Source organism: Tursiops truncatus, chromosome X, assembly GCF_011762595.2.
Source record: "Tursiops truncatus isolate mTurTru1 chromosome X, mTurTru1.mat.Y, whole genome shotgun sequence".
In the NCBI taxonomy this organism is placed as follows: Eukaryota; Metazoa; Chordata; class Mammalia; order Artiodactyla; family Delphinidae; genus Tursiops; species Tursiops truncatus.
The window spans coordinates 30,068,556-30,094,926 of record NC_047055.1 but is presented as its reverse complement, the minus strand read 5'-3'; the positions used below and the strand labels follow the sequence as shown (position 1 = coordinate 30,094,926).

The following is a 26,371-nucleotide window of genomic DNA, read 5'->3' as shown; positions in this document are numbered from 1 at the left end:
GAACATACATATCGATAATTACCTTAAACGTGAATGGAGTAAATGCTCCAACCAAAAGACACAAGCTTGCTGAATGGATACAAAAACAAGACTCATGCATATGGGGTCTACAAGAGACCCACTTCAGCCCTAGGGACACATACCGACTGAAAGTGAGGGGATGGAAAAAGATATTCCGTGCAAATGGAAATCAAAAGACAGCTGGAGTAGTAATACTCCTATCAGATAAAATAGACTTTTAAAACAAAGAATGTTACAAGAGACAAGGAAGGACACTACATAATGATCAAGGGATCAATCCAAGAAGAAGGTATAACAATTATAAATATGTATGCATCCAACATAGGAGCACCTTAATACATAAGGCAACTGCTAACGTCTATAAAAAAGGAAATCAAAAAAAAAAAAAAAAGGAAATCGACAGTAACACAATAGTAGTGGGGGACTTTAACACCTCACTTACACCAATGGACAGATCACCCAAACAGAAAATTAGTAAGGAAACACAAGCTTTAAATGACACAATAGATCAGATAGATTTAACTGATATGTATAGGACATTCCATCCAAACACAGCAGATTACACTTTCTTCTCAAGTGCACATGGAACATTCTCCAGGATAGATCACATCTTGGGTCACAAATCAAGCCCCAGTAAATTTAAGAAAACTGAAGTCCTTTCAAGCATCTTTTCTGACCACAGTGCTATGAGATTAGAAATCAACTACAAGGAAAAGAACGTGAAAAGCACATACACATGGAGGCTAAACAATATGTTAATAAATAACTAAGAGATCACTGAAGAAATCAAAGGGGAAATGAAAAAATACCTAGCGACAGATGACAATGAAAACACGACGATTCAAAACCTATGGGATGCAGAAAAAGCAGTTCTAAGAGGGAAGTTTATAGCTATAAAAGTCTACCTAAAGAAACAAGAAAAATCTCAAATAAACAATCTAACATTACACCTAAAGGAACTAGAGAAAGAACAAGCAAAACCCATAGTTAGCAGAAGGAAAGAAATTATAAAGATCAGAGGAGAAATAAATGAAATAGAAATAAAGAAAACAAAAAATAGCAAAGATGAATGAAACTAAAAGCTGGTTCATTGAGAAGATAGACAAAATTGATAAACCATTACCCAGACTCATCAAGAAAAAAAGGGAGAGGACTCAAATCAATAAAATTAGAAATGAAAGAGGAGAAATCACAACACACTGCAGAAATACAAAGAATTATAAGAGATTGCTACAAACAACTATATGCCAATAAAATGGACACCCTGGAAGAAATGGACAAATTCTTAAAAAGGTATAACCTTCCAAGACTGAACCAGGAAGAAACAGAAAATATGAACAGACCAATCACAAGCACTGAAATTGAAACTGTCATTAAAAATCTTCCAACAAACAGAAGTCCAGGACCAGATGGCTTCACAGGTGAATTCTGTCAAACAGTTAGAGAAGAGCTAACACCCATCCTTCTCAAACTCTTCCCAAAAACTGCAGAGGAAGGCAAACTCCCAAACTCATTCTATGAGGCCACCATCATCCTGATACCAAAACCAGACAAAGATACTTCAAAAAAAGGAAATTACAGACCAATATCACTGATGAATATAGATGCAAAAATCCGCAATGAAGTACTAACAAACAGAATCCAACAACATATAAAAAGGATCATACACGATAATTAAATGGGATTGATACCAGGGATGCAAGGATTCTTCAATATATGCAAATCAATCAATGTGATACACCATATTAACAAATCGAAGAATAAAAACCATATGATCATCTCAATAGATGCATAAAGAGCTTCTGACAAAATTCAACATCCATTTAGGATAAAAACTCTCCAGAAAGTGGGCCTAGAGGGAACCTACCTCAACATTATAAAGGCCACGTACGACAAACCCACAGCAAACATCATTCTCAATGGTGAAAAACTGAAAGCATTTCCTCTAAGTTCAGTAACAAGACAGGGATGTCCACTCTCACTACTATTATTCAACATAGCTTTGGAAGTCCTAGCCACAGCAATCAGAGAAGAAAAAGAAATAAAAGGAATTCAAATTCGAAAAGAAGAAGTTAAACTGTCACTGTTTGCATATGACATGATACCATACATAAAGAATCCTAAAGATGCCACCAGAAAACTGCTAAACCTAATCAATGAATTTGGTAAAGTTGCAGGATACAAAATTAATGCACAGAAATCTCTTGCATTCCTATACACTAATGATGAAAAATCTGAAAGAGAAATTAAGGAAACATTCCCATTTACCATTGCAACAAAAAGCATAAAATACCTAGGAATAAACATACCTAGGGAGACAAAAGACCTGTATGCAGAAAACGATAAGACCCTGTTGAAAGAAATTAAAGATGATCCCAACAGATGGAGAGATATTCCATATTCTTGGATTGGAAGAATCAATATTGTGAAAATGACTATACTACCCAATGCAATCTATAGATTTAGTGCAATCCCTATCAAATTTCCTATGGCATTTTTTTCAGAACTAGAACAAAAAACCTTAAAATTTGGATGGAGACACAAATGACCCCGAATAGCCAAAGCTGTCTTGAGGGAAGAAAACGGAGCTGGAGGAATCAGACTCCCTGACTTCAGACTATACTACAAAGCTACAGTCATCAAGACAGTAGGGTACTGGCACAAAAACAGAAATATAGATCAATGGAACAGGATGGAAAGCCCAGAGATAATCCCACACACCTGTGGTCAACAAGTCTGTGACAAAGGAGGCAAGGATATACAATGGAGAAAAGACAGTCTCTTCAATAAGTGGTGCTGGGAAAACTGGACAGCTACATGTAAAAGAATGAAATTAGAACACTCCTAACACCATACACAAAAATAAACTCAAAATGGATTAGAGATCTAAATGTAAGACCAGACACTATAAAACTCTTAGAGGAAAACATAGGAAGGACACTCTTTGACGTAAATCACAGCAAGGTCTTTTTTGATCCACCTCCTAGAGTAATGGAAATAAAAACAAAAATAAACAAATGGGACCTAATGAAACTTAAAAGCTTTTGCAAAGCAAAAGAAACTACAAACAAGACGAAAAGACAACCCTCAGAATGGGAGAGAATATTTGCAGATGAATCAACGGACAAAGGATTAATCTCCAAAATATATAAACAGCTCATGCAGCTCAATATTAAAAAAACAAACCACGCAATCCAAAAATGGGCAGAAGACCTAAATAGACATCTCTCCAAAATGGACATACAGATGGCCAAGAAGAACATGAAAAGCTGCTCAACATCACTAATTATTAGAGAAATGCAAATCAAAACTACAGTGAGGTATCACGTCACACCAGTTAGAATGGGCATCATCAGAAAATCTACAAACAACAATTGCTGGAGAGGGTGTGGAGAAAAGGGAACCCTCTTGCACCGTTGGTGGGAATGTAAATTGATACAGTCACTATGGAGAACAGTATGGAGGGTCCTTAAAAAACTAAAATAGAACTACCATACGACCCAGCAATCCCACTACTGGGCATATACCCAGAGAAAACCATAATTCAAAAAGACGCATGCACCCCAATGTTCATGGCAGCACTATTTACAATACCCAGGTCACGGAAACAAGCTAAATGTCCATCAACGGACGAATGGATAAAGAAGATATTGTACATATATGCAATGGAATATTACCCAGCCATAAAAAGGAACGAAATTGTGCCATTTGTAGAGATGTGGATGAATCTAGAGACTGTCATACAGTGTGAAGTCAGAAAGAGAAAAACAAATATTGAATATTAACGCATATATGTGGAACCTAGAAAAATGGTACAGTTGAACCGGTTTGCAGGGCAGAAATAGAGACACAGGTGTAGAGAACAAACGTATGGATACCAAGGGGGGAAAGTGGCGGGGGTGGGGGTGGGATGAACTGGGAGATTGGGATTGACATGTATACACTAATATGTATAAAATGGATGACTAATAAGAACCTGCTGTATAAAAAATAAATTAAATTCAAGACAAAAAAAAAAGAATGGCTAGTATCAAAAAAAGATAAGAAATAACAAATGTTGGAGAGTATGTGGAGAAAAGGGAACCCTCATACACTGTTGTTGGGACTGTAAATTGATACAGCCACTCTTAAAAACAGTATGGAGATTCCTCCGGAAAGTAAGAATAGAACTACGATATTACCCGGCTATTTCACTTCTAAGTATTTATCCAAAGAACACAAAAGCACTAAATTGAAAAGATATGTGCACCCCTATGTTCATTGTAGCATTATTGCCAAAAGCCAAGTTATGAAAGCAACGTTAGTATCCACTGATGGATGAATGGATAAAGAAGATGGGGTATATACATGCAATGGGATACTGCTCAGCCACAAGAAAGAATGAAATCCTGCCATTTGAGACAACAGTGATGGACCTTGAGGGTATTATGCTAAGTGAAATAAGTTAGATGAAGAAAGACAAATTCTGTATGATTTCACTCATGTGGCGCCTAAAGAAACAAAAAATGAACAAACAAAATAAAATGAACTTAGATACAGAAAACAGATTAGTGGTTTCCAGAGGGGAAAGGGATTGGGGGGGTGGGTGGAATGGTGAAGGGGGTTAACTGTATGGTGATGGATGGTAACTGGACTTGTGGCGGTGATCACTTTGTAATGTGTACAGATGTCAAATTATAATGCTGTACATCTGAAACTTATATGATACAAAATTAATTTTAAAAATAGTTGGTAGCCATAGCAACATGATAAGAACTGAGTTTTAGAACGATAACACTGGCTGCAGTGTAGAAAAGGAAACCAGTTTGAAGGCCATTGCAGTGATCTAGCTGAGAGATGATGGTGGTCCAAATGAAACTCTCTGTTGCTGTAGTAGATGCTGTGCTAAGTCATCCAGAACCGCCTTCTGCACCAAGGCACTCATTTCCCCAGTTGCCAGGAGTGTTGGCTGCTGATGGCTCACAGGTGAATCAGTCTCCAGAAACTGCCCTCAGCCAAAGGGATATTACGTCTGATGTTATGGCTCCTTTCCATCTAATCATCAGGCAGTGCAGGTGTTCAAAGCCCCATCCCCCCCTTGCCTCAAGTGGAGATCACTCTAAAGGAACATCTCAGCTTGTGAGCAACTTGCCGTAACCACGTCACAGTTCAGCAAATCCTTTTGCCCAATCCTCCTTCATTCACTTCCTTAGAGACTTTTTCCTGAGAGTGCTCCCCAAGAAATTTCCTGCACACAAAACTCTGTTCAGTCGGTTTCCAAAGGACCAGATCTAAGACAGAACGAACCTCAGTAGTTCTCATCTAGAAAATGAGAGGGTGGATTGGATCCTTGCTAAAAATACTTCCTTTGCTCCACAGCTCCACGGACTTTGGAATTCTTTGACAATTCTTGCAGCTGTTTCAAAACACCAGGAAATGGATATGACAGACACTTCATTTTAGCAACCCCAGCAGGACTCATCACAGTAATTAGAAATGTTTCACAAACAGACCACCCACCAATCTTGCACCCAGTTGGGGTTGACACTGTCTACTTTTACTGATATAAAATTCTTTATGGCTTCCATGCCAAAGTCGGCTTCTTATAAAAAAAAATGCTGCTTCTCCCTGTGGACCAGCAGGGAACAGTGCTGTTATCTTTTGCTGATACCAGAACTAACAGCAGTTAAGTCCAGCACTCTTCTAAGTGTGCTGCAAAACTGAATGTATGATTAATATTATCAAGCTGGATATTGCCACTGTGACTCTCTCCTCCCCTTTTCAAAAAAGTTCCTCAGCAAAATAAAACGGAAATGCAGGATTCTTTGGTGAGCTATTACAGCTATACCTCCCTGCTATCAATGGCAATCCCTTCCTAAATTCTCAATCATGTGATTCTGACCATCTCAGCACAGTGGTTTCATGTGCACTTTCCATGATTTATGGGGCCATTTTCCTGTAAAGAACTTTTTGAAAGCATGTATTTACAAAGTGCAGTTCCAGTCTTAGAGTCTGAGAGCTACAAAGAACCTTCTAACATGGAGACCTGGAGTTTTTAACCTCAGGTCTGTTGAACCATGGTTGGGCTGCAGGGGGTCTGTGAAACCCTCAAGTTGGATACAAAGTTTGTGGCGAGATGCCAGAGCCTGTTATTAGAGTCCATAAGCCGATGGACAGGAGGTTCATGCCCCTGAAAAATTGAGAACCACTGTCTACACCAATTGTCTTGCTTCTTACTTAATGAAACTGAGGTTCAGGGAAGTTCGATAACTTAGCCAAGATTGATCGGTTATTAGTAGCTCAACTGGCACTAGAACCCAGGTCGGCTTCCTTTCAGTCCAGTGAGCTTTCTGCTACTCTTAAGTGTTTCAAACCAAGGCATCATGCCTACTATATTGGAACTTCCTATCACCAGACCAAAACGTTCCTACTGCCAAGAATATTCTTCCTCAGAGGAAACCAAAGCCTTCTGTCAGGCTCAGAAGCTTTTATAATACCTCCTATTTATCTGGCATTTTATAGTTTGCAAAGCACTTTCACACATATGATTACATTTGATTTGAGCCTTGAAACCCCTTCAATATATAAAACTAGGAGTTAAAAGCATAGGCTCTGGAACTGGTCTACCTGAGTTGGAATCCTACCTCTGCTATTACTAGCTGGGTCACCCTGAGCAAGTTATAACCTAGCTTTCCGTGTCTCAGCTGCCTCATCTGTAAAATGAGGATGCACTGAACATTAGCTAGTACCATCATCCCTATTTTATAATTACCAGTGAGGGGACTGAGAAACAATATTATGTGACATTCTCAAATGCGCCCTGTAATTAGTGAATCTAGGTTAAAAAAAAAAAAAAAAAAAAACAAACAGGGCCTTAAACTCCAAGTTAAAAACGTTTCAATGTAGAACATGTAGAACTCTGAGTATAAATATAACAACATGAAGCAATCAACCTCCCAATCATTAAAACAGCTGTTCATTTATTTCTGTCTATTGATAAGCTAGACACCATCATTGGGTACCCAAATATGAAATTCTAAATCTGTTCTGAGAATCCCCTCTTACTTCCTGTTTTTAAATGCAAGGAAAATCAAAATCAAATCAAATCTGAGTATGTTATGTCTAAGCTTCTTTTTAAGCCACAGGAGACATGTCCCTTGAAAATTTTTGAATTAAGATGACATGCTGGGCATAGTCAATTATTTAGGGAAATTTTTTTTTTAATGAAATGAAACACAATATTAAATACCCTGGCCAATAAGAAGGCGTGTGACCTTAGAAATGCTTTTCATAAGCTCAAACTTGCCCAGATCGTATCCCCAAGTAGTCATTAAGGCCTGTGCTCATGGTGTGTTCAAAATGAGCAAGGCCTCAGACAACAGCTGGCCAAGAGCAGGAGTGCTCGCCTCTGGGCTAAAAAACCAAGGAGGCCTCATTCACCTTCCTTTAGCTTGTGCAGTGGCCACTTCAGCAGCGCTAACTAGGAGCTCCCAAATGCACTTGAGCTGAAGGAGCCTTTAAATGAGTTTTTCCATTACCACAAAACATATTATAAACTTTTCTACCCAAGTCCCTTTATGCATTTTTGGCTGAGTGGATTGGATCGTGTGAAAAGCATCCCTTTTTTGCATCCCTGATAGCAATAGGCATGCTCTTTGGTGACGGATAAGTAGGCAAGTTATAACATGCAAGGCTAAGGAAGCAGCCCCTTTCTTTGAACAGATTCACCCATTCTCTTGCCTTGCATCTTTCCATTTCTAATTTTTTTTTTTTTTTACCACCTACTCTTGGTCCCAATCAGCTGAGGGCTTATCTAAAGTGACAAGAAGGGTAGCATCATGAACGTGAGAAGACTTTTTTAACCTTAATTTTCCTCCCCTGTGAAACCATCCTTTTCTCCAGTGTCATGGAAACCTGTGATATCTATTAGTTGCTTTCACTAGTGGCTTTGTGCTTTCCTACAACAGAGCATTCTAAGTGAAGTTATTTTTAGCAGACAAGAATCTACTCCCAGCTCGCCTTTTATTTAAGTTCAGAGCAACATATGTCAATGTCATAAAGCTGATATAGAGACTATGCTTGTACTACTAGTATCCGGAACAACAGGATGCTGTAGGGGAGGCCAGATCCTGGAGCTAAGATTGCACTAAGACCCACAGACATGGAAAACAGACTTACAGTTACCAAAGGGGAAAGGGGCGTGAGGGGTGGAATAAATTAGGACTTTGGGATTAACATATACACACTGATACATATAAAATAAATAACCAACAAGGACCTACTGTATAGCACAGGGAACTATACTCAATATTTGTAATAACCTATAAGGGAAAAGAATCTGAAAAAGAATACATATATGTATGTGTATATATATATATATATATGTATATATATATATGCAAAACTGAATTACGTTGCTGTACACCTAAAACACAATATTATAAATCAACTATACTTCAATTAAAAAAATAAAATAAATAGTAAGATAATAATTTTTAATTTAATTTTATTTTTATTTTAAGATTGAACTAAGAGACCATGGTTGGGCTCTAAGCCTGCCAGCAACCCTTTGAGTCATCAGCTAGGTTAACTTCACCTTCTACAGTCAGCTGCAAACCACACTGCAAGACCTGCCCTAGCTCAAGGCAGAAGGGCAGTGTGAGGAAAAGAACACCAAGTAGATGAGGCGTCTAGAAACCCGTCCTAGTACCAAGTTCTATTGCAAGTTCTATTCTCCAGGCATGTTTCCTCTTCTCTAACATGAGAGGGAGTAGAGATATGATCATTTTTGCCAATTATTACATCCTATGAACCCTAAACCAGTAACTTAGCCTCTAGTTTGTTATATTCTTGATTCCGTTATTACTGTGAGACCCCAATGTCCCAGTGACCATGTCTGTGTCTTGTTTCTCTGTGCAAAAGTCCTCACCTGGAACTCCAATTCCCCCAATGACTTAATATGTGACCTCCTGATACCCAGTCTTCATGACCGAGTCCTCAGTTTTTATGCTGACTACTCCAATTGCCATCCCTCTAACTTTCCCACGTGGGGTACTAGCCACCCCAGTCCCCGTTAATTACCCAGCACACATCAGCCTGGGTAGACAGTATGTCTGTTGGTTGGTTTTGCCTGACAATGCTTGTCAATCTGCTCACCTGATAACCTAGAATGATGACATCCTGCATTCAGACCTTACTCAGACAAATGCTCACCCGTCTGCCTCAAACACTAGCTCCCATTATGGTTACCAGCGGGGAAGGGTCGGGGGAAGGGATAGCTAGGGAGTTTGGGATTGACATGTACATGCTGCGATATTTAAAACGGATAACCAACAAGGACCTACTGTATAGCACAGGGAACTCTGCTCAATATTCTGTAACAACCTAAATGGGAAAAGAATTTGAAAAAGAATAGATACATGTATAAGTATAACTGAATCACTTTGCTGTACGCCGGAAACTAACTCAACATTGTTCATCTACTATACTCTGATATAAAATAAAAGGTTTAAAACAAAAACTAGCTCCCATCTTCCTATCTCTTGACTCTGTGGGTCAGTCTGGACTCCTGGTCCCAGCTTGCGCCATCACACCACTCCCCAGGCTTCCGTTCCTACACATTTTCAGACTTTTCTAATCCCTGCGTGGAGAATGGCCTCCTCTTTCTGGGTAGTGCCCTGATGCACAAAAGCTTTTCACTCTGAGGCTGGGCCTTAAGTGGGCAAGAAGGACCGGGCTTGGAGTCCCCTTCATAGTAGGGCCACGGTCCCAACAGCAAGGATGGTGAAAATCATGTCATCTTGGACCCATAAACTGTGATACAGTAGGTATGCAGCAATGTGGAGTACTGGACAGGATGCACTGTGATTGGTTGATGACCATGCCGTGGCGCTTGTTAAATATTGTAAATGTCATCTCGATATAAGGCCTTTCTTCTAAGGATCTCTTTTTTCCCCTTTGTAGTTCCAGATTTCCCTCTCCTGATCAATGTGAAATAGTGAGTGGGCATCCGTTCCACATTTTTACTCCTCTTTCTCCTCCATTAACAATTGGATGGTTCTCTAAGGCTCTTGAGATTTACTGCCCCACCATCGATTTTGGGTCCCACCCTTCTGCCAAAGCTTCATTTCACAGCCCCTCCTCCATAGTTCCATCCAAGCAAAAATATACCCTGGAGGGGAGGGATAAATTAGAATCTTGGGATTAACATACACACACTACTATATAACACTACTATATAACATACACACACTACTATATAACAAATAGATAACCAACAAGGACCGACTGTACAGCGCAGGGAACTACACTCAATACTCTATAATAACCTATATGGAAAAAGAATCTGAAAAAGAATAGCTATATGAATATGGACAACTAAATCACTTTGCTGTACACCTGAAACTAACACAATATTGTAAATCAACTACAGTCCAATATAAAATTAAAAATTAAAAATAAATAAATAATATTGGAAACAGCCTCAGCTACCTCACATATTTAGCTGCAACCTCCACGTTAAAAAAAGCAACCTTGGTCTTGCTGAGAATTTCTGGACGTTTTAGTGCCTAGACGTCAAGGTACCTCCCAGCCTCATGAATCCCCGTTTGTTCCGGCATCCCTAAACCCTGAGACACACCAGGCCCTTCTGGCACCCCTGGACCTCCCAAACACAGATTCAGTACCTCTGGTACCTTCCTTTCAGGCAGCAAAGAGGAAATATTGTGCCTGAGTCCCTCAATGTCATCTGACCACTGCTGTATCGTGCTATTCATAAGTAGGAGTTAGAAATTAAAATGAGTTATCTAGATATGGTTTTGTATATAAGTAATCAACAGAATGTGTGCCGTGTACTTAGGCCCCTCAGTCTTTCACATCTGAAGGCAGTCAAACGACAATAGACATGCACTCAAATACGCATCATTGGTCACCCGGTGGCAACTCCCTAGAGTTCATCATGGCTCCTGAAAGCAATGAAGTCAACACTCTGTGTTTAAACTTGCCATTCCTGACCCTTTAAAGTGACCCTGAACAGTCATAGGTGTTGTCACTGGATCATTCTCACAGTACAAGAAGATATAGGAGAGGATAAAGGGATACGAATACGGTCTGGAGCCCCTCTAGGTCTCCACGCTGGAATGCAGCTTGACAAAAACAAGTCTAATGTCTACTCACAAAGAAGCCCCTTTCTTGCCTGGAATAATGTGAAAACTCATTCCTGTGGTTGGCTGCAAATCCCAACCACTATCCCAGTTGTACAGATGGGAAGAGGAGAAGGGGAGAGACAGAATTCAAAAGTATGTAAGTATGAGAAGCAGATCTTTCCACAGGGTAGCTTAAAAAGCAGGGACATCAATAGCCCCAAGGCTGCAGTTCAGAATTGGAAATAAGAAAACTTTAATACAAATAGGAGCCACTCCACCAACTTGTAACGCGGCCTCTGGCAAGTCAGTGATATTTCCCCTGTGCCCGTGTTTCCTGGCTCGTGTCTGCACTGAAGCTGCCTGTCTCTCCTCGGCAGCCTCTCACACTTGCCGCACATCTCATTCAGAATGTCTTATTTGAGAAACTTTCACCTCGGTCGTTGGTGATGCTCTAGAATGGCTGCAGACTGAAGCACGTCGCTGCCTCCAATCCCACTGCTGGGCCTCACGCAGTTCCATGGCTCAGTGGGTGGATATTAAAGAAATGACAGTCTCTCCAGCAGCCCTGCTTAATAGACTATTCCCTCGCATCTCTGTCTTATTAGTTCAAGAAAACAAGGTTTCCCAACGTTTCACAGAATCTACGATGGTGAAAGGGCTAAAGGTTTAAAAACTGGCAGAGAAGACAAATGTAAGGAAAACTGTTTGAAGTTAAAAGTAATACCCCAAATTTTATCTATCAACTTGGCTGTTTTCAAGATACCAAACTTACTCAAGGAACAAAAAAAAAACAGAAAACCAAGCTTTGCGCTAGTAAACAGTGATACCAATGCTACCTGCTGGGGAAAAAATTAAGTAGTTCCTCATTTTCCCTCTACCTTCTAACTCCAGGCCACATACAGGAATTACTCTAGAGCAAAATTGTAGCTATATGATTTCCAATCTGTCCCAGTGCCGTCTCCAAGTCTCTTACTCCAAAAGATCCATGGACCAATGCCCCCATATGTTTCTAAGCCCATGTCCCATTCCCTCCTAAGATTATTTTTCCAGCCATGCAAATCACCTGAAGAACTTGTTAAAAATAAAGATTCCCAAGTCTGCCTCCTGGAGATTCTGATTTTGAATGTTTAACCAGCATCCCAAGAGATTCTTTGATCAGGTAAGGTGGGCAACCCTGCCCTGAGGTCTTCTAAGTCCTTGCTACTCAAAGTATATATAGCCTTGGCATCACCTAAACTTGTTAGAAATGCAGATTTTCAGGTCTTGTCCAGCCCTAGAATCTGTCTTTTAAGAAGACCCCTAGGTGATCATTATCTACATTAATGTTTGAGAAGCACTGTTTTAAATGGTTGAGTCATCTGGAAACCTAATAGTCCCCATTAGTACTACTGTGAATTAGGTTAATAGATAATTCCTCCAATTCACTTTTTATTCAACAAACATTTGGGGATCTACTAAGTGGTTGAACACTGTGCTGGGCCCCAGGATTTGTATTTTGTAGAGAAGGCCTTAAACTAGAGGAAGCCATCTTTAACAGTGGTATATCAGGCACTAGGACAGTCTCACGAGGAGGATATTTTGAGAGTAAGGTGGAGCAAGACCATGTCCAAGTCATACCACGTGATTATCCACCTGGTCTATCTACGCATAAGGCTGGTTTGGGCTATGCAATCCAATCTCTGATCACAGTAAATTCTACCCCTACCATTCCAACTCTCTCAATGCTTCACCCCTCAAAGAAGTCAGGGGTATGGTTTTGAGCACAGGTGTGTGCACAGCATTGATGAAGAGCCTCGCATCGACTCAAACATGCTCCCTTGGAGAAAAGAACTGTCCTAGGTCAGTGACTGCAGCCTGAACATCGGCAGGAACAGCAAATCAGGTGCAAGAAAGCAGGGGAGCACTCCAGATAGGTCAGGGGCGTTGGTCCTGCAGAAGATCGCTGAGCTTGAAGCTAGGCAGCAATGGTGTCATGGCTTTGGTCCAACCAGCTCCTACAAACAACTCAGGCCTTGGCTACCGGCTATTTTGAGACCAGTGCAGCCCACAGGTGCAGGAGCATTTCATTCCTTTCTTAGATCACAACAGACTCGGGTTTCCCCCAAATCTAACCCACTGACATTTCTCTTGGGTAGTGGGGCGTATGAGGACAAATATGTAAAAGGTTCTGCTGATGGAATCATTCCTAGCTAAAGACTATAGGCAACAAAGATCCTAATCTAAACACACTGCTGGATAATCATAGTCAAATATTAGACTTCTGCTTCGTGATTTCAAGTAAGTTAACAGGAAAAACAAAGACTTGAGTCATCCTGGATTTCAATATTTGTAGCCAAACTGATATCTCATAGCTGAGAAAACCAAGTGATCCTATGAGGCTCCATGAATAAATTATGAGATGTCTGTGAGGGTTTTCATCCAAGTTTATACCAAGGTATCCAAAAAGTGTTTGAAAAATTTCCAGCCCAAGAAGAAAAATCTTCCAACTTAAGTTAGTTTAAGGCTTTTAGAAGCAACTATAGAAAATCTCCCCACTTATCTCACCCCTTTTACATACAGAATTTCAGACAAGGGTTTCATTACATACATTTGCTTTATCATAGACAAAAATCAATTGTTTGAATGTTTAAGGATACATTCCTTTCCATCTGGTTTCTAATTCTTGTCAATCCCCATGGACCGGAAAATTAAAGACTTAATGGCTACCAAATTGGTTCATACTCTTCCACCTTTGATTATCATTACGTCCATTGTTCAGGAAATTTCCTTCTTAAATGCAATGTCTAAAAAATAAATATTGTGTGTTTCTGTGATGTTTGCCATCTCATTTTAGGTTTGAGCTTGCAGTGCTGACAGGCAGGAGGCTTCCCCTTTCTTCCAAGATATGAGGTGTACAAACCAGGAGTGCTGCCATCAGTTGGACAGGCTGGCTAGGTTACGGCCTCATGATCCCAGCAGAAAAGGATTCTGTCAGGGTCTGCTCCGGCTTCAAAAATGGCCTAGGCAGCAAACTGGGACAGTACAGCTGCATGCCAGCCTCTAGCCCTGGTCACCTCCTGGGAATCCAGTTGTTCTGTGCTATGGCCTAAAAAGTATAAAAGGCCACCTGACTCAGGCAGGTTTGGTCTGTCTCTCAAAGACTCCTGATCTCTGCAGCAATATGTCTGCCTCTGCTCTCCCTACTATTCCCTTGACGTTGACTTTTGTTCTCTCTGACTTCTGTCTTCCCTCATTCAAGACCACGAACTCAGATTAATCCTGTGCTCGATTTATACCACATCTTTAGCCTTCTAAATCCTAGGAATGAGCCCTACGGGTATTGATGAACTCCCCACAATTCAGAGGGTCAAATACGTAACAGGTTCTGCTGATGAAATCACTCCCAGCTGAAGACAATAGGCAACAAAGATTTTAATCTAGGCACACCATTATACCTAACAACTAGTGCACGTTTGCCTGCATTACACACACAGAGACATTTAAGCTTTATTACAAATATAACTCTACAAATAAAACTATTGAAAATAAAAATAATTTCTAACTACAACACAAGAAAATGTGATACATAATCTATACTAAGACTTTAACACTAGTTAAAATGAGGTAGCCCTGAGGAACCAATAGCCACTGTTGTTTAGTCTAATTCTAGGTGTTCATCTCACATCTAAGTAAACAATAACTCTATAACTCACCCTTAATATTTTTTGAGAGTCAGAAATTTGTAGGAAGATAGACAGATAAATAGATATATGTATATATATATATATATATATAGCTCCCGTATATGGTTCCTGCACTTACAGCTTTGGAAGAGCTGATCATAGAAAGCTCTTTCAAATGGCTTTCATTCAATTGTTGATACCCCCCCACTAGCAGGTCAGACCTAGAGTCGGCAATTTACAACCCTTCTAAAAAAGTCCTATTTTCCTTTCCAAGTTTCTAGCCTCTAAAAATTCTCGTTCCTTGTTAGCAGTAAAAAAAAAAAAAGAGAGACGGGGGAGAAAAGAAGATTACGGTCATACCCTGCACATGTTCACAGCATGCTTGCCGTGACTTTTAGTTGGCATTAGCACACAGTCGGTTTCCTTAGAAATTTATGTAACAGACTTCAAGCCTCTTCCAAACCCACTTAATTTTTTTAAGGGGCCATGTCCTTTTTGCTCTGAACAAAGTTAAAAATATTTAAAACCGTATACTGTGGCTTTTCAATAGCAGGAAATCTCTAAGTGGCTTCTTTACAACTACATTTAGAGATTTATAACAACAAGATGTACTTTCAAAGATGTGTTTATGGGTGCATATAAATAGGTAAACACAAAAGCATACACATGTGGAAAAAAATCATAACACAAACCATTCTTTCTGATTCTTTGATTAGACTCAAGATGAAAATTATATCATAGATAAAAAGAGAAATGTTATAACATGCTTATTGCCATGGGGTTATAAATAGGACTGGGATGAAACCATTCCTCACAGGTAAATCCTGGGGTCTTTAGTTCTACACAGTACCTGAATCTGTTGGCCAACCATCTTCTCTTAAAACAACCCTTTCTTCCTTAAAATCTCTCCCCTTCCACCTTTTTGTGATACTACAATGTCTTCATTATTCTATTGCTTGGACTTCACCTTTTATATTTACTTTCATAGGTTGTGCTTTCTCTTTCTACCCCAATCAAGCCTAAATCTTAAACCGGTTCTACTGTTCTTCCTTTATACTCTCTACCCCAGTGACATAGCTTCAATCATCACCTTATTGCCAACAATTGCCTAGCTTATTCATCCAGCCCTGACCCTTCTCCAGAGCTTTAGTCCCACATACGCAGCCAAAACACTCAACAAGCAAGGCCTTCTGCCACCTCCAACAAAATATAGCCAAAATCAAACTCACATTTTTTCCCACAAACTAGCCCCCTTTCTAGCCTCCCCCGCTTGTCTATCATCATCATTCTCCCAGGCTCAAAACTTTGGTTCATTATTTTTTACTTCATTCTCCTCTTCTTCCATCATGAGCTATAAATCATGAAGCATTCAACAAATATTTATTGAGTGCCAAACATTTGAAGCAACTAGGCTATGCATTAGATAAATCGCTGGGTTGTTTCCATTTTTTTCCCATTTATAAACAATGTGAAAATCTTCAGTTCCCAATAATATAGTGGACCCCCAAAACCTTCCTGCTGTAAAATATCTAGAAATGCAGAATTTTATTTAAAAGTCAGACTTTTACATGCTTAGCTGAACTCTCATAAAAGTAAAAGAAACCACCAGACACCAAGAATGAAGAGGAACCTGAAAACAAGGGCACTGAGCATATGACCTAATATTAGAAGAGCCTTGGGATATCTGTGAGTCTCCTTTAACTAGAATCTTGAATTTTAATGGTCATGTGTGTAGAGAAGAGAAGGTCATGGCTCATACAAAACAAGGAGTTGGAAATAAGACCTCAGGATAAACCTGGCACCATTAAAAGTCTATGCTTTCATTTAAAGGGAACACAAGATAAAAAATCTGCATACAAGCACAGAATGACTGAAATAGTTTGTGAAAAAAAATTAAAATTCATATTAAAGTAGAAATAGATGGCAACTTCCTTAGCCTGATAAAGGATGTCTACCACAAACCAACAGTAAACACCACATTTAGTATAACAACATAAGAAGCATTCATTTTAAAGTTAGAAATAAGACATGGATGTCCTCTAAGCTTCTGTTCAGAATTTTGCAGGAGGATCCCAGTAATGCAATAAGACAAGAAAATTAAAAAATTTAAAAGTTGGAAAAGCAGCAAAACTATTTATATTTGCATACTTTCTCCATCAAGAGAAGCTACAGACAGACTAATATAAGCATTCTGAAAAACTGATATGGAAAGGCAAAGTAACTAGAATAGTAAATAATCTTTAAAAAGAAGAACAATGTTGGAAGCCTCACATATAAGACACTATAAATCTACAGAAATCAAGACAGTATGGTATTACAGGAAGACACATAAATTAATGGGAAAAAATTGAGAGTGCAAAGAGAGTTCTATGCTGGGACAACTGAATATGTGCATGCAAAATGATACACTTGGACCTCTACCTCCTATCATACTGAAAAATTAATTCAAAATGGACCACAAAACTAAATATAAGAGTTCAAGTATAAAAGTCTTAGAAGAAAACAGGAGTAAACCTTCATGACCTTGGGTTGGGCAACATTTTTTTTAGATGTGACAGATATTGCACAAATGATAAAAGAAGAAAACAGACAAACTGAATTTCATCAATATTTTATTATTATTATTTTTTTTAGCCACACTGCACAGCATGCGGAATCTTAGTTCCCTGACCAGGGATCGAACCTGTGCCCCCCTGCATTGGAAGCGTGGAGTCTTAACCACTGGAACACCAGGGAAGTCCTTCATCAAAATTTTAAAAATTTTGTTTTTCAGAGGATACCTTTGAAGAAGTGATGTCTCAACAGACTGGGAATATTTGCAAGCCATATCTCGAGTAAAGGACTTGCCTCCAGAATATATAAAGAATTCTTACAATTAAATAAGACAAATAACCCAGTTAAAAACGGATAAAGGGTTTGAATAGATACATGAAAGACCAAGAAGCCCTTGGAAAGATGTTCACCATGATTAGTCATTAGGGAAATGCAAATCAAAACTTCAATGAGATATCACTTCATAAGCACCAAAATGTCATCGATGAAAAGCCAGACAATAAGAAGAACTGGTGAGGATGTGGAGAGACTGGAATCCTCTTACACTGCTGGTGGGAATGTAAAATGGTACAGCCACTTTGGAAAACAGTTTGGAAATTCCTTAAAAAGTTAAACACAGAGTTACCACATGACCCAGTCATTCCTATCTTAGGTATATATCCAAGAGAAATGAAAATACATCGTACATATACCTGTACATGTACATTCATAACAGCATTATTTAGAAGAGCCAAACCATGGAAACAATCCAACTGTCCATCAGCGGATGAATGGATAAACAAAGTGTGACATGTACATATAACAGAATACTATTCCTGGTAAAAAGAATGAAGCTATGATACATACTACTACATGGGTGAACCTTGACAACATTCTGCTACGTGGGAAAAAAAACAGTAACAAAAGACTACGTATTATATGATTACAATTATGAGAAATATCCCGAATACAGTAAGTCCCCTACATACAAATGAGTTCCGTTCCGTCAGCGCGTTCATAAGTCCAACAAAGTTAGCCTGGGTACCCAACTAGTGCTATTGGCTATATAGTACTGTACTGTAATAGGTTTATAATACTTTTCACACAAATAATACATTAAAAAAAACACAAAAAACATTTTTAATCTTACAGTACAGTACAGTAGTACAATAGCTAGCGCTTCTTAGCAGTACCAGCTACATCACCACTGCTTTTACACTTGCTTCTGGACATCTGGGCTTGAAATAAAGACACTGTACTACTGTACTCTATACAGTATTGTAAAGTACACAAAAGCACAACCACTTGTAGAGGATGTGCACACACGTGACAATGTATGTCAGACATGTGAACTAACTTACGTGAATGGACATGTGAACACATGTTCACATCTTTGAAAGTTCGCAACTTGAAGGTTCACGTGTAAGGGACTTACTGTAGGCAAATTCAGAGAGACAGAAGGTAGATCAGTAATTGCCTAGGACTGGGACAAGGGGGGCACCAATGTAGTTGATCTACTGCCAATGGGCAAAAGGCTTCTTTTGGGGGGTAATGGAAATATTCCAAAATTATATTGTGGTGATGGTTGCTCAACCCTATAAATATAAAAACCACTGAAGTGTTCACTTAAAATATGTGTTTTAGGGTATATAAGTTACATCTCTTTAATAAAAAAAATACAAAATACTCCCATACATAGTCAATTGATCGTTGACAAAGGTGCAAAGGCAGAGATAGATAATAGTCATGCCAACAAATGACATTGGAAAATTTGGACATCCATATGCCAAAAAGGCAATGTAAAGCCATACCTTGCACTCTATTCCAAAATTAACTCAAAATGAGTCATGCACCTAAATGTAAAACAAAGCCATAAAACTTATAGAAGAAAACATGGGAGAAAAGTTTCATGATCTGGGGTTGAGCAAAGAACCCTTAGTCATGATACCAAGAGGAAAATCCATAAAAGAAAAAATTGATAAACTGAACTCCATCAAAATTTGCAATTTTTCCTCTGTGTAAGACAATGATCAAAGATAACAAGAAAAGCTGCAGACTAGGAGGGAATATTTGCAAACCACACATCTGACAAAGGACTTGTATCCGGAACACCTAAAGAACTCTCAAAGCTCAACAATAAGAAAACAACCTAATCTTTTTTAATGGGCACAATATTTTTTTTTTTTTTTTTTTTTTTTTTGCAGCACGCGGGCCTCTCACTGTTGTGGCCTCTCCCGTTGCGGAGCACAGGATCCGGACGCGCAGGCTCAGCGGCCATGGCTCACAGGCCCAGCCGCTCCGCGGCATGTGGGATCTTCCCGGACCGAGGCACGAACCCGTGTCTCCTGCATCGGCAGGCGGACTCTCAACCACTTCGCCACCAAGGAAGCCCTGGGCACAATATTTTAACAGACACTTTACCAAAGAAGATATACAAATGGCAAATAACTATACAAAAAAGATGTTTATCGCCACTGGTCATTAAGGAAACGCTAATTTAAAGCACAATGATATATTTCTACACACCTATTAGAATGGCCAAAGAACAAAACAAAGAAAAATAAAAACTAGGACAATACCAAGTGCTGACAAGGATGTGGAGCAACTGGAATTATTACATATCACTGATAGGACTGCAAAATGGTATAGTCACTTTAGTAAATAGTTTAACAGTTTCTTACAAAGTTAAACATATTTATTTTGAGTCCTAGATATTTATCCAAGAGAAATGAAAACAAATTCCCACAAAATATTGTATGTGAATATTTATGGCAGCTTTATTCATAATCACCAAAACCTGGAAACAACTCAAATGTCTTTCATCTGGTGAATGAATAAATTATAGTACATCTGCACAATGGAATCCTACTCAGCAATAAAAAGTAATGAACTACCAACATATGCAACAACATGGATAAATTATATTACTAAGTTAAAGAACTCAGATTCCAAAGGATAAATACAATGTGATTCCAGTTATATGATATTTTGTGAATGGCAAAACTAGAGAGACAAAACAGATAAGTGATTTCCAGAGGATGGACATGAAGAAAAGGGTTGAAGAAAGTGGCAATATGAGGGAATTTGGGGAGTGACAAAACTGTTCTATATCCTGGATGTAGTGGTGGTTCCACAAATGTATGCATTTGTCTCACTTCACAGAACTCTATACCAAAGAAAAGTGAATTTTGGGAATTCCCTGGTGGTCCAGTTGTTAAGGACTCCGCACTTCCACTGTCAGGGGCATGGGTTCAATCGCTGGTCAGGAAACAAAGATCCCACATGCCACACGGCAAAAAAAAAAAAGTGAATTTTACACTACGTAAATTTTTAAATAGGATTCACCAAGATTGAAAGATAAGAGTTACAAAGATACGAAAAACAAAAATATTAATCGCATCCTTAAACATTAGCAAGCAAAAATTAGAAAATAAATTTTTGAAAGATATTATTTGCAATAGTAATAAAAACCTATAAGGTATCTAGACATAAGATATACATCATACCTTTCTGGAGGAAATTATAAAATTTCACTGACAGTGAATAATACTTTCATAGAACCTTAAATTCAATACAAGTCTGATCAAAATCCAAAAATGAGTTTTCATGAACCTTTATGAGCCGATTCTAAAATTCATATTACGGCCAAGAAAATTTTAAAGGAAAACAAGTGGGGAGACTCACCCTAACAAATACCATACGTATTTTTAAAAGCTTCCGTAATTAAAACACTGTGATATTGGCGCAGTGGTACACCAAAGGACCAATAGCCCAAAATATGAAGCATAGAAACAAATCTACTCTATGGAAACTTGATGTATAAGAGAGGTACCATGACAAATAAATGGAATGTAGTGGAGTATTCAGTAAATGGTTCTGGGACAACTGGTTCACTATGTGGAAAACAACTTTTTTCCATAAGATTCCCACCTGACAACATTGATAAAAATTAATTCCCATTGGATTAAAATCTTCAGGGTTAAAAGAAAAACGAAAAACTTGGCAAGGAATATTCTGCAGAACATTTATATGATCGTGGGGTAAGGCTTTCTTAAACAAGACACAAAAGCACAAATCATAAAGGAAATGACTGTCAATGTAACTACATTAAAACTAAAAATTGGTACAATATAAATCAACATATACAAAGTGAAAAGACAAGTTACAGAGTGGTGAAATTATTTTGCAACTTGTATATCCAAGAAGCACTGGGCACTAAATCTGTACTTTCCAATGTGGCAGCCACTAACCACGTGTAACTACTGAGCATTTGAAATGTCGCTGATCAGAGTTAAGGTGTATGATAAGTGTGGAATACTCACCAGATTTCTAAGACATTATGCAAAAAATAATTTTAAATATCGAATTTACAATGTTTATATAGATTAAATGTTTTTAAATGATAGTATTTTGGATGTACTGGATTACTAAAATTAATTTCACCTGCTTCTTTTTACTTTCTTTAATGTGGCTTCCAGATAATTTTAAATTACACTATGGGGCCCACATTATATTTCTATTGACAACGTGGATCGAAAACAATGCAAATTGTATATAAACTCAAATGGCCAATAAAACACCTGAAAAGATATTCAGCTTCCCAACGATTAAGGAAACAGAAATGCAAACAATAACAGAATATGCATCAGATTGCCAAAGTTTAAAAATCTGACCTTAGTTTTTGCAAGGATGTGTCACAACCGGAAATCTGACACACGGGCATGTGTATGGGGCGGAAAGGAGTAAGACTTAGTGCAACCACTTTGAAGAATGATTTGGTAAAATTTCATAAAGTTGAAGATGAGTATTCCCTACCATCCAGGAATATCTCCTATGTACATAGACGATAGAAACTCACACAAGGGTGCAAGGAGACATAAACAAACTAACTGTGCTCACTACAACATTGATGAGAATTGTGAAAAACTGGAAACCATGTCCCTCAACAAGAGAATATGGAAATACATTGTGGCACATTCAGACAATGGAATATTTATTATTCTTTAGGGACTAGAGCAGTGATTCTCAAAATATGGTCCCTGAAATGTGTCAGCAATGTAGATTCCTGGTCCCAACCCAAACTCACTGCAGCAGAAACTCTGGGAGGGGAAGGACAACAAGGTGTGGTTTAACAGGCCCCCAGGTGACCCTGGCGCATGCTGAAGTTGTCAACTACTCAACAACAGCTGCATATATTGCCTGGATGAATTTCAAAAACAGTGTTGTTGCAGAAGGATATGTATAGTATGATACCATTCCTCTCAAGTTTAAAAACTGGCAAATAGCAGTTCGTATTGTTCGTGGATGCGTTGTGGTCATAAAAATATAAAAACGTGCGTGGAGATGATTGACACCGAATTCATGGCGACACAGAGTAAGGAAAGGGGCAAATGGGATATGGGAGAGGAGGGGTTAAAACCAGAGATTTCAACCACATTTGTGATGTTTCATTTATTTAAAGAATGTTTGAGATGCTGGGATAAACATCTCTGTGCACACATCTTGACACCATTGTCTGATTCCTTAGAATAAAGTTGGGGAGGTGGAACTGAACTACTTGCAATTGTTCATTACTGATAACTCTTCTCGAACACGTACCCAAGCAACACAGCATACATACTGACATCTCCAGCTTCTAAAAACATCGCTTTGTACACGTCTCCCTCTTTGGATAATTTTGGTGGTACTTCAAACTCCCCACCTGATATTCAAGTTCCTACAAAATAACGTTCCTGTCTACTGCCTCAACTATACAACACCAGCTACGCGTACCATCATATAAAAAAATCTCTCCTTCGGTTAAAGTAGTCTATGCTCCCTAAACACACCCCACACATTTCTGCGTCCTTGCCTTTGCAATTACTCATAATCTCCTTGTTCCCTAACATCCAAGTACTGCTAGCATGATAAAATCTGGCCCATGTTCCAGGCACTGGCCCTGCCCCCGATCATTCTGGAATCAATTAGATCATAAATCACCCTCACTGATCATCTTTTCCTTTGAACTCTTCTAGCATAATGTGTCACTCACATGGTGCTCAGCCACACCATACTGTATCGTTTATTTTTATGTGCCTATGCCTGCTCAACCCAGCTAGACTGTATTATTATTTTTCTAGTTAAATTTTGTCTTGCTCCAGAAAGAATTTAAGGTGGTTCAACTAGATTGTAAACATCCTAAGGCCACAGTGTATGTTTCCCTAGTACCAAGCATAGTACCCTACAAATGACCTAAATTACAAGCTCAGTGAGAGTAAGAACCATGACTGTTTTGTTCGTAACTGTGTATCTAGTACCCAGTGAATTCTGTAGGACTTATAGGCACCCAATGACCATTTGTTGTTGAAGAAATGAATGGACATTATAACTGTATGATGATGATTGCTGCTTCTAGGTATAAAATACTATTTGAGACCTGGAGAATGAACAAGGAGGAAGACATACACAACAGAGGCTCCACAGCCCACACCATTAGCTCCCCAAAGATTGTCATTCCCAGTTGCACGCCATCCTCATAAACCCGCCGTGCACCTCTTGTTTCAAAGCAAAGATCAATAGCTAACATTGACTGAGTGCTTGATTTGAACAGGTGTCGTGCTAAGTATGTTGCTCTCATGATTTAATCTTCATGACAGTTCTGTGGGGCAGGCACTAGGATTCTTATAAATTACAGATGAGGAAACTGAGAGGTTTTATAACCTGACCTACAAGCCACAGTTAATTACACTTGGAAGCAGGACATCAAAAGCTTACGCTCTTGGGGCTTCCCTGGTAGCGCAGTGGTTGGGAGTCCGCCGCCTGCCAATGAAGGGGACATGGGTTCGTGCCCCGGTCCGGGAAGATCCCACATGCCGCGGAGCGGCTAGGCCCGTGAGCCATGGCAGCTGAGCCTGTGTGTCCGGAGCCTGTGCTCCGCAAGGGGAGAGGCCACAACAGTGAGAGGCCCGCGTACCGCAAAAAAAAAAAAAAAAAAAAAAAAAAAAAAAAAAAAAAAAAAGCTTACGCTCTTAACTACATTCTGACCACATGGAAAAGATAATGATGGATTCAAACAGGTAAATTTAATTAAGGTCAGTATCTGGTTCTAAGTCATCAATCAAGTTAATGCATTCAATCACTTGTTTGCAAATTGCTTTGCATTTATAGAAAGAAAGCAAACATTGACTGTGTTTCTACTATGCCTCGGGTGCTTTCAAGCTCCTTATTTGATTTGTTTCCATCCCCAGCATCAGCTGTTAGAGGGAGGCGTCATAGTTATGCCCATTTTGCAGGCGAGAAAATTGAAAACCAGAGAGATGAAGTACCTTGCTCAAGGTCACACAGCTAGCAACGGGCAGAGCTTGGTTTTGACTCCAGGTCCAGATGTTTTACCCTGTAATATAGCCGCTCATCTCAGACGCACTTAGAGGTTATAAAGGCTCCCATATACCATATGACAGAAAGTCTCATAAGTTATTATTGCAGTGTATTATCTAATACCCCAGCAACCGAAACAAGGTGAGAGCAGCTCTATACCATTTAATATCTAGAGACTATAACATATGTTTAGACGTCTAGTCAATGTTTACTATAATTCAGTTAACTTTCAGTACCATAAAATATCAAGTTTCCCATAGACCCCAGCGTTGGCCAACTTACAAAGTAATTGTCCAGAACGTGTCATTAGCTGGCAGACCTCTTTAGACCAACTGAGAGAAAGGTGGCACCATGAAGACCATATTTCTATTAACTATATATTTTCTAGAGACAAAGTGGTGGTTATAGTCTGGGACAGCTTATAGATTTCTTGAAATATTGACTTTTAGTAAAATTCTTTGTGGCTCACTGACTTCTCTTAATATACCTATTAAGGTATCCGGAGAACTATAATTATAGCCACTATATCTTGTTTATGCAATATTCGACTACTAACATGACATGCCATTTATCTCAATAATTATCTCAATAATTATTCTATTAAATCTAAATGAGCGTCCTTAAATCAATCTATATGCTGAAAGTTTCCCCCGCATTGCACCCTCATGCTGGTGTCCAGCATCTGTTTATGGAAGTAGCTCCCCTGGAGACTGTAGCACGCAGGAAACCTGAGGGTCATGGAAAGGAGAACCAAGCCTTTGTGGATCTTTGACCTTGTTTATGCAAGACAATTGGCAGGATGCGTCACGTACCAAAAATCACTAAATCTATTCAGGTACTCACTACCCACCCCACCCCCCAAACTCCCAAGAGATACTTAAACAGAACATACTTTGTCGTTGCCAGGACAGTAAAGGATTAAATAAAGGACCTGGTGCTGCTGGCCACTCATGGAAACAGAGGGAGAAAAATGGTTAGTCCTCCTCTTCTCCTCCTGATCAGCTGACTTGTTCCATCCTGTTTATTCTCATCTCTGTCTCTTTCTTACTCTCGCCCACGCCCAAGCTCTCACTGCCCAGTGCAATCCAGGCTTGTGGGAAGAAATGGGCTCAAAGATATTTTAGCTGCTCTAACTTTCTTATTCTGGACTAATGGTGCTTCAGTCCCAAATCTTCTATCTATGGGGAAAGGAAATTGTAGATGTAAACTGCACAAATCATTTTCTGTGGCATATCCACTTCAAGCATTCTGAACTCAAGGAATCCGAGACAGCACACTATCATGAACCTAAATGACGATGCATTTGCCCTCTGATTGCCATGTCATGATCCTCCATGACATGGAAGGGTGATGTGCCGGAATTCAGGTAGTTTACTGAGGGCGGTGAAGAAGCGAGGGCTCTCACACCATCACCCCCTCCCGTGCATTTCCCCTAGAAACATGACGGGGGAGAGAGAAGTTCAGATTAGCACACACAGTCACCAGTTTCCCTTGTTTCAGTTCCTAAAGTAATTCTTTAGCGTCCTAATGGGTGGGCTCTTCCTGCTGCCCAAGAATTAGCTAATTTGAAAGTTAGCGCTTGAGGGTAACCAGGAGATCCATGGGGGTCTAAGCAACAGGGGGAGAGCCTTGGGGTAAAGGTACTGTCCTCTTTTAATAGGGTCACAACAGCTGGGG

General features: G+C 39.2%; 1 long non-coding RNA gene across 1 annotated transcript in view; it reads right to left on the bottom strand.

Moving 5' to 3' along the window:
* Window positions 1-25,773, bottom strand: part of LOC141277583 (uncharacterized) — a 189,210-nt gene extending 163,437 nt beyond the window's left edge. The window contains exon 1 of the long non-coding RNA XR_012329197.1: window positions 25,587-25,773. This is a non-coding gene — a long non-coding RNA (uncharacterized lncRNA). The remainder of the gene's footprint in view (window positions 1-25,586) is intronic.
* Between the last annotated feature and the right edge of the window lie 598 nt (window positions 25,774-26,371).